This window comes from Xyrauchen texanus, chromosome 35 (genome assembly GCF_025860055.1).
Source record: "Xyrauchen texanus isolate HMW12.3.18 chromosome 35, RBS_HiC_50CHRs, whole genome shotgun sequence".
NCBI classification, from domain to species: Eukaryota; Metazoa; Chordata; class Actinopteri; order Cypriniformes; family Catostomidae; genus Xyrauchen; species Xyrauchen texanus.
The window spans coordinates 10,062-19,580 of record NC_068310.1 but is presented as its reverse complement, the minus strand read 5'-3'; the positions used below and the strand labels follow the sequence as shown (position 1 = coordinate 19,580).

The 9,519-nt window shown below is 39.9% G+C and overlaps 1 pseudogene; it reads right to left on the bottom strand.

The window, feature by feature from the left end:
* Window positions 1–1,747: 1,747 nt before the first annotated feature.
* Window positions 1,748–1,866, bottom strand: LOC127629399 (uncharacterized; annotated as a pseudogene).
* Window positions 1,867–9,519: the final 7,653 nt, after the last annotated feature.

Sequence of the window (9,519 nt, the reverse complement as noted above, 5' to 3'; positions counted from 1 at the left end):
TTCATTATTTCACTTATAACCCCTTCTCTCCAGTTAGTTTCTTGTAAAAAAATCACATCCTCTCCTTTACACATTTCTTTCACTTTTTCAAATTTGCTTATGTCTAAAAGTCCTCTAGCATTAAAAGTAACGATTCTTAAAAGCACGAAAACTATAAAAACATTGATAAAACCCATCATGTCAGTTCATTCTCCTCCAGATCCTTTAACACATCATACTTATTCCCAGTCTCAATTGAGTCCTTTTAAGCGCTTTTTTTCTAGCAGTCTCTAAATTGGGCATTACCTTCATTGATCTTCTTCTTTTAGTTGACTTCAGTTGTTTATCTTCTTCTTCTTTTCCCCTTCACTTTCCTTTACAGCCGGTTGTTCTTTATTCCTTTGATCATTAAGTTCCACATTGTCCAACTCACTTTGCAAACTTTCAGTCAAACCCATTTGGGCACTTTCCAAACTTTCAGTCAAGTCCATCTGTGTTTCCTCCTCTTGTTGTGTGTGTATTTCATGTCCATTATACGCTTCCCCTTGATCCTCAGTATCTTTATTTCCTGTTGATTCATTGTTTTGTAATCTTCTTAATTCCTCCTCTCGCTCTTCATTGTCTCTTTCATGCATTTGCCCGTCTACCTGCTGCTCCTCCTCCTCTCTCCCCATCCAAAACTCACACCTGTTTAAAACCAATTTGCAATCCGGGCACGTTACCGCGTTGCAGTGTCTCGCGAAGTGCCCCCTCTCCTTGCACTTATAACACTTAAATTCCGGACAATCCTTTACCACATGGTCCGGGCTCATGCACAGCCACCAGGTTTTCACCTGGTGGCTGTGCATCACCCGGAAATATTGTGGGCCCTCCGCCGTCTCTATTTTTGTGCTGTACGGGAGGGAGGCAACTTCTTTCGGGAAACGTGTTTTAACAAACCTTGTCCCGTCCTCAATACTAGTGCCTGGATACATTCTTCGTTTAACTTTTGAGATGGGGGTTACTCCCCATCTCTCCAATTTGCTTAAAATTTCCTCGTCAGCAGTGTAAACTGGTAAATGCATGAAGGAGACAACATACTCTCTGTTTTGTAGTCTTTTTACCTCACAGTCAATGCCCTTTATTTTCAATCCATCCATTAAAAGCTCTATGTCATCCTCGTGTTCCAGTGTTACCTCGTATTCCTTCACTCTTTTGGGTCTGACTGCTAAAATCCTTCCTTCTCCAATCTGCTCCGTCACCGCTTTAATGATGTCCACCGCCTTTGCGTCTTTCACATATCCTACATCCACCGTTACAGTTGCTTCTTTTAAGTACACTCTCTTTACATCTTCATTCCTTACATCTCGATTGATTCCACTGCCATCTCGTTGTCTTTTCTCCAGTTCAATGTCGTTTGCCGTGCGTGTTCCTCGAGCCAGTCCAGTGTCATTTGCCATGCGTGTTCCTCTATCCAGTCCAGTGTCGTTTGCCATTAGTCCATCCATTTTTGAGAAAGAATAAAAATAACCACCTTCCAGCCAGCAAAAGCTGCTGTTAGGTGGTTTAAACAGACAAAAAACTTAAAGTAAGAAAAACTAAAAAACAAACACACAAAAAAAACACAAAATGGAGGAGAGCCTTCCTCTCCAACTGCAGCCAAAACTCCCAATTGCTCACTAGCTCCCTCTAGCCTGCACAGGGTGGGATGGCCGTAAGCGAGTGCTGTTGAGCACTCCCAGTTGAGCCAGGGGGAGTGTATGAGTTAAAACAAACAAGGCAAAGCAAAATCTTAGAGCACCTGGTATTCCCAGGAAGTCTCCCATCCAAGTAATAACCAGGCCCAGCCCTGTTTGGCTTCCGAGATCTGATGAGTTCGGGCCTGCACAGGGTGGTATGGCCGTAAGCGAGTGCTGCGACTACCAGCAGACCATTTAAAGCAAGCGCATTGCACGCATCCATATGCTGCACTCCCTTCATTAAAATATGTCTTGTACTGCAGCTCTAAAAAAGAGACAACAGGCCCTTTCCTCTCAGACATTGTATATTTTTATTTATTTCTCTTTTTGAAAAGGTAAGTGCCTCCTCTCTATTCATTCAATTGCACAGGAGTCGTCCACTGTTGTATTACAAATTTATAAAATGTTAAACACAATCATATATATAAACTGGGAAAGTAGAGTAGACTGCATTTAGCATTTAAGGTATAAATGATAAATATATCAGCTGTTAGAAAGAGTATTCCAGCAAGAGATTTCCTTCCAGTTCTGTTCTCTCTATTGTAAATTAAATTAGTCAGACTACTGACAATCTCATCCTCTGTCTTTTAATGGCTATTGGAGCCCCAGCCCCAGTTGTCTAAATAGTTAGGCTGATTGGATTAGCATCTCTGTATCTGAATAGTTATGCTGATTGGATTAGGACTGGTAACAATCTAGAGTCTAGGGTGGGTTTCCTATGCCTGTATACATCATTTGCATGCTTTAAAGTTATCACCTGGGTGCTTTGTGTCTATCTCTAAGCACTGCCCTCTAAATGCATGTATAAATTACAATGTAAAGTTCCCTTAGTTAGATGTTGGTCCCTGCAGCTGCTGACAGCACGAATTTCTCAATAAAGAATCCTGCTTGAAGATACAACCGAGTCTCCTGGTCTTACCTTCTGAGTTTCCCACTCTCTAGAAGGATAAAAAGTTTACAACAGTTTTGGTGCCGTGACCGGATAGAGCTACTCACCTGAATCCAGATTGAAACTTCAAGCTCAACAAAGATCTGACTGCATTCCAGCCTGAATCTTTCTCACAACCAAAGTTTGGTGAGTGCTACTCTATCCAAAAGAACCTTTAAGACCAGTACAAATCCTCTGCGCCGTCAGAGAAGGGTTAACAGACAGCTGTAGGTTTGGTTAACTAAGTTATCCTCTAAAATTGTCTTTTTAGAGAAGATTAGCATTACGTGTTAATATTGGTTACCCTCTGTTGTTTTCAGGCAGGGAAGATTAGCATAAAATGCTAATATTTTGTTTATCCTCTGTATCTGCAGAGAAGAATATTTGTTACCCTCTGTTTTTAGACAGAGAAGATTAGCATAAAGTGCTAGTAATTAGTGTTATCCTTTGCTTGGGTCAAAGAAGGTTAACAATAGTTGAACTGTGTTAACAAGTGCACCCTCTGTTGATCAGAGACGTTTTAGTGTTTGTTTGTGTGATAACAGAACAAAGAAAATCCACAAAATGTTTAAGAAAAGTGCTAGACTAATCCCCACAACTGAAAAAGGTGGTCTTGCGACTCCTTTGTGGTCAGATAGTGAATTCAAAACACTGTTAGGAGAACAACTGAACCTAATTGTCACTGAGAATGTTAGACAAGAACTAACTAAGAAATATGAGATTCATCCAGACAAGACTTGGTCAGTAGATGAGTGTAAAAAGGTACTAGGAGCAAGTATTCGCAAGAACAATGTGAAAGGCATTATCTGCTGCCACAGAGAATTTTGTTTAGCACTTGATACACAACAGTCTAAGCATAACTCAGAGCTAGAGAAAGAGAACAAAGAGCTCTGTGCTAGAGTATCCTCTTTAACCAAGAAATTGAACCACAACAAAGCTGCAGAAAAAACTGTTGTAGAAGAAGTTAATCAGCCGGATAACATTTTCCCTGACTTACAAAATTTCTTTGAAACAGATGTAGCTCTCCAATCCGTAACTGCTGTGCCTGTAAATTCAGTCAATGTGTGTGGTGCTAGGAGACGATCTCATGGAATTGAGGGAACTGAAAGTGTTTCTACCAACTCTTCTGTTGTCCAAATACAAACAGTCACAAAAGCGCTTGGACCTAAAGATATAGAGAGACTATCCCAGAGCTTACCCTCAGCACGCACACAGTTTTCTGAATTTAGAAGAGCATTGAGCAACAAAATGCGTCTATATGACATGTCGTTAACAGAAGTCACACAGTTAATGTCACAAATTTTGACTGAATCTGAATTCAACAGTTTTGAATCTGCAGTGACTTCTGAACTACAGCATGCCAGTAGAAGCGATATAAGAGAAGGTGTTTTGAAAATTCTAAAGAATATCATGGGACCCAAAATAGACTGGTCAAGAATCACTAGCTGTGTACAAAAGAAAAAGAAACTGTGAGTGAATACACTGAAAGGTTTTGTCAGTCAGCTGTAACTTACAGTGGAATTGTTGATAATTCTGAAAGTGTGTTAGATGACAAGGGACCCCTAGTCCGCATCTGGTCAGATGGCCTTTTGCTGAGTACAGAAGAGCCTTGCCATTCCTAGATCTCACTTGGTCTAACAGAACTCTTAGAAGTAACCTAGACAGGTTGGCTACATGGGAAAGAGATGCTGATGTTAAAGCCAAAGTGAGAGTAGCAGCAGCAGCTACATTTAGCACAGAAAAACAAAAAAACAGGTGGTCTAAAAAAGAAGGCAAATGCCACTATTGTGGAAAATTAGGACATTGGGAGAAAGAGTGTAGGAAGAAGTTACAAGATGCAAATAGAAATGCTATGCATAATTCTGCTCCTCCCCCGCCTGCTTACAACCCTGAAGCAGTTCAGCAAGTGTCCACTGAAACTTTAGGACAGCTCGTTCAGGCTCTTCTAAGAGCACAACAAGACCAGGAAAAAAACTAATTGTTGGGGCTGTGAGTAGCTACCTTTCCCCTGTAATCCATCGTAATTCCGCTTTTTCTCCCGTTTCATCTGCGTGTATTTTACCGGTTGCTGCTGACACCTAACTAGAGTCTGTGTTTGTAGCTTTTAATCCTTAAACATCTGCCATTTTTAAGCACGCATCAGGTCTTCCCGTATTATTCTCTTATCGGGATTCAACTGCGTGCATATTCCACCTGCATCCGCATTCTATTTTTATAGCGATTAAACTGCGTGCATTTTTTTCAGCGCGCACCCGTTTTTTCTCCTCTGCGGTACACAGATTATTGCATCGATCTCAAAGCACCGCTTATCAAGAACAACCACCACCAACAACAAACAATTTTGTGAGGGATTCAAATCAACCTCAAAACCCTCACCGCTCAGGAACAACGAACAATTTCGCGGTAAGTCATGGCATCGGCTCATGTTATTTGTTCATGCATTGCATGTCACATGTTTACAATAGCCTCCTCCGTCAGCAGTGAGGGATTCACTTGTGATAAATGTAAGGAATTAGTCAGGCTGACGGAGAAGGTTAATGAGTTAGAGACTCGCATCCGAGCGCTAGTAGAGGTCAGTGAGAAAGAGAAGCCGGTAGATACTGTTTCGGATGCGGGCAGTACAGAGAGCAAGACACACACTTTGGTTCCGGCTATAGAGCCCCTGCAGCAGGGCATTTGGGTGGCGTCTCGCGGCATACTCGTTCAGCAAAGAGACACCACTCTCCCGTTCCTGTTAGGGTTTCAATAAATTCTCCCCACTCAGTGATACACCCACTGAGAATCATATTGAAAGAGCCCTTGTTATCGGTGATTCTATTGTAAGGAACGTGGAAATAGAGACTCCAGCCACTATTGTGAATTGCATTTCGGGGCCAGAGCGTCTGACATCAAATCAAATTTACAAGTGCTGGCTAATGCTAAACGTAGATTTTCTAAAATTGTTATCCATGTCGGCACTAACGATGTCCGGCTTCAGCCAGTCGGAGATCACTAAAGATAATGTTAAAGAGGTGTGCAAATTTGCAAAAGCGATGTCAGACACTGTAATATGCTCTGGTCCCCTCCCTGCTTCGGCGTGGTGGCGAGGTTTATAGTAGATTAGTGTCACTGAATGGCTGGATGTCTGAGTGGTGTCTGCAGAATAAAATAGGATTTATAGACAATTGGAAAAGTTTTTGGGGTAGACCTGACCTGCTAAAGAGAGACGGACTCCATCCCTCCAGGGAAGGTGCGCTCTCCTCTCTAGTAATTTGGCTCATAGACTTAATGATATTAATTGACTAACTGGGGCCCAGGTCAGGAAGCAGACAAACTGGTTAATCCGAGCGTCTGCTAGCTGCCATGAGGCGTCACACAGATCACATAAACTACAACACATAGAGACAGTATCACCTAGATATCTCATAGAGACTGTGTCTGTTCCCGAACTACCAAACACAATACCCTCACTAAATCATTTAGAAAAAATTTGATTAAGGTCAAACTTGAACAAAACAAAGAAATTAAAAATAAACATCATATAAAAATAGGGCTACTAAACATTAGATCTCTTGCTACCAAAGCACTAATTGTCAATGAAATGATTACAGATCATAGATTGGATGCGCTCTGTTTGACTGAAACCTGGCTTAAACCGGATGAATATATTAGTTTAAATGAATCTACTCCCCAGGTTATTGTTATAAACATGAGCCTCGTCTGAAGGGCCGAGGAGGAGGTGTTGCTACAATTTACAGTGAAGTTTTTGGTGTTACTCAGAGGACAGGATATAAATGTAAGTCTTTTGAACTAATAATGCTTAATGTGACACCGTCAAATACAAATATAAATAAAAAATCTCTGTAGTCCTTTACCCTTGCTACAGTGTATAGATCACCGGGCCTTATTCAGATTTCCTTAGTGAATTTTCAAATTTTCTATCAGATCTTGTAGTTACTGTAGATAGAGCCTTAATTGTTGGTGACTTCAACATTCACATAGATAATGAAAATGATACATTGGGATTAGCATTTATCGATATTCTCAACTCTCTCGGAGTCAGACAAAATGTAACAGGACCAACTCATCAGCCATAATCATACGCTAGATTTAATTCTTTCATATGGAGTTGATGTTGATAATATAGAAATTCTGCAGCAGAGCGATGACATCTCGGATCATTGCCTGCGTCTCTTGTATGCTGCGATCAGCTACTGTTACTCAATCTACACCACGCTATCGTTTAGGTAGAACTATTCTTTCGACCACTAAAGATAGCTTCACTAATACTCTTCCAGATCTATCTCATATACTCAATAAACCGCAAAGCCCAGAAGAACTTGATGAAATAACAAAAAATTTAAATGCAGTCTTCTCTAGCACCCTTGATGTTGTCGCCCCACTTCGATTAAAAATAAAAAATAAAAAATAAGCCCTGCACCATGGTACAATGATCACACTCATGCTCTCAAGAGAGCAGCTCGGAAAATGGAGCGCATGTGGAAAAATACAAAATTAGAAGTATTTCAGGGTGCATGGAAGGATAGTATCTGTAGCTACAAACACGCACTAAAAGCTGCCAGGTCAGCATATTTTAGTAAACTCATAGAAAATAACCACAACAATCCTAGATGTTTATTCAGTACTGTGGCTAAATTGGTTAGGAATAAAGCCTCAACCGAACCAGATATTACGTCACACCTCAAGAGTAATGACTTCATGAATTTCTTTACAGATAAAATTTAAATAATCAGAAATAAAATTGGAATTATGCAATCATCTGTCATAGCACCTCAGAAATCAGAGTCGACTAATTTCCCTCATGTGCATCTTCAATCCTTCGCTATCATAGGTCATGAAGAGCTAACAAAACTTATCGAAACATCAAAAGCCACAACTTGTTTGTTAGATCCAATACCAACTAAGCTCTTAAAAGAGGTATCTCCTGTAATATCAGAACCTCTTCTTAATATCATTAACTCCTCGCTATGCTTAGGACATGTCCCAAGAAACTTTAAAATGGCAATTATCAAACCGCTAATTAAGAAGCCACAACTTGATTCTGGAGAACTTGCTAATTATAGACCGATTTCAAATCTCTCGTTTATGTCAAAAATACTAGAAAGGGTAGTATCCTCCCAAATATGTTCATTTCTACAGAAAAATAGTATATATGAAGAATTTCAATCTGGATTTAGGCCTCATCACAGTACAGAGACTGCACTTATCAGAGTTACAAATGACTTGCTCTTATCATCTGATCGCGGCAGCATTTCTCTTCTAGTGCTTTTAGATCTTAGTGCTGCATTCGACACGATAGATCACGACATTCTCTTGAATAGGCTGGAGAATTATGTTGGAATTTGTGGAGTGGCATTAGCATGGTTTATATTTAGCAGACCGTTACCACTTTGTCTGTGTAAATGAGGAATTGTCAAACCAAACAAAAGTAAAATATGGAGTGCCACAGGGATCAGTTTTAGGGCCTCTGCTTTTCTCCATGTATATGCTTCCCCTGGGAGATGTTATCAGGAATCGTGGAATAAGTTTCCACTGCTATGCTGACGATACACAACTTTATATTTCTTCAAAACCTGATGAGATTTCACAATTATCAAAATTAACAGAGTGTATCAATGAAATAAAAGATTGGATGGCCAGAAATTTCCTTCTACTCAATTCTGACAAAACAGAGGTTCTAATTATTGGACCAAAAAGCTCTAAAAATAAGCCACTAAAATATAATTTGACTCTAGATGGATGTACCGTTACATCATCTTCAACAGCAAAGAACTTAGGTGTTATATTTGATACAAATCTGTCCTTTGAAAATCAAATTACAAATGTTTGTAGAACAGCATTCTTCCACCTAAGAAATATTGCTAAATTAAGGCAAATGCTCTCGGTTGCTGATGCCGAAAAACTAATTCATGCGTTCATGACCTCAAGACTAGATTATTGTAATGCATTACTGGGAGGATGTCCAGCAAGATTAATAAATAAACTTCAATTGGTTCAAAATGCAGCAGCCAGAGTGCTGACGAGAACCAAGAAATATGATCATATTAGCCCCATTTTATCATCGCTACATTGGCTACCTGTTAAATTTCAGTATTGATTTTAAAATTCTGTTATCTACGTACAAAGCTTTGAATGGTCTAGCTCCACAGTACTTAAGTGATCTTCTAACACGCTATATTCCAACACGTTCATTAAGATCGCAAAATTCTGGCCTATTAATAGTTCCTAGAATATCAAAATCCACAAAAGGAGGAAGATCCTTTTCATATTTGGCTCCTAAACTATGGAATAATCTCTCAAACACTGTTCGAGATGCAGACACACTCTCTCAGTTTAAGTCTAGACTAAAGACTCATCTATTTAGCCAGGCATACACCTAATTTATCCCACACTTAGGCTGCTTTAGTTGAGTCTGCCGGAACTAGAAACATTGAGCATGATCTCAAACTCTGCAATAAATTGAATGGCATCTACGCTTACATCTTTTTATTTGTTTCCCTGTCTCAACCTCGGGACTCCTATCCTGAGGTCACCAGAACCGGCTGGATCCAGCACCATTCCTGCTTCATGTTGGACTCCACTGCTACATGTCGCTGAATGATGATGACTAAATGCGGTCGATTGATGGACTACGATCGTGAAATGGAATGCATAGACTAACTATTGCCCACAAAAGCCTTCGTCGGCCAATTGACAGGGACACTTGCATCTATGTGAACCTCTACAATTAATCTAGATGGACTTCAAAGACTTTGGTCATTAATCTTACAGTTCAAACACAATCGATTTTTACTCACTGACACCTTAACACTTAGTTTAATAATTTTAAAACATGATTTTACCTATACATAATTAATATTTACATTACATTCATAATGTTAGCCAGAGGGAACT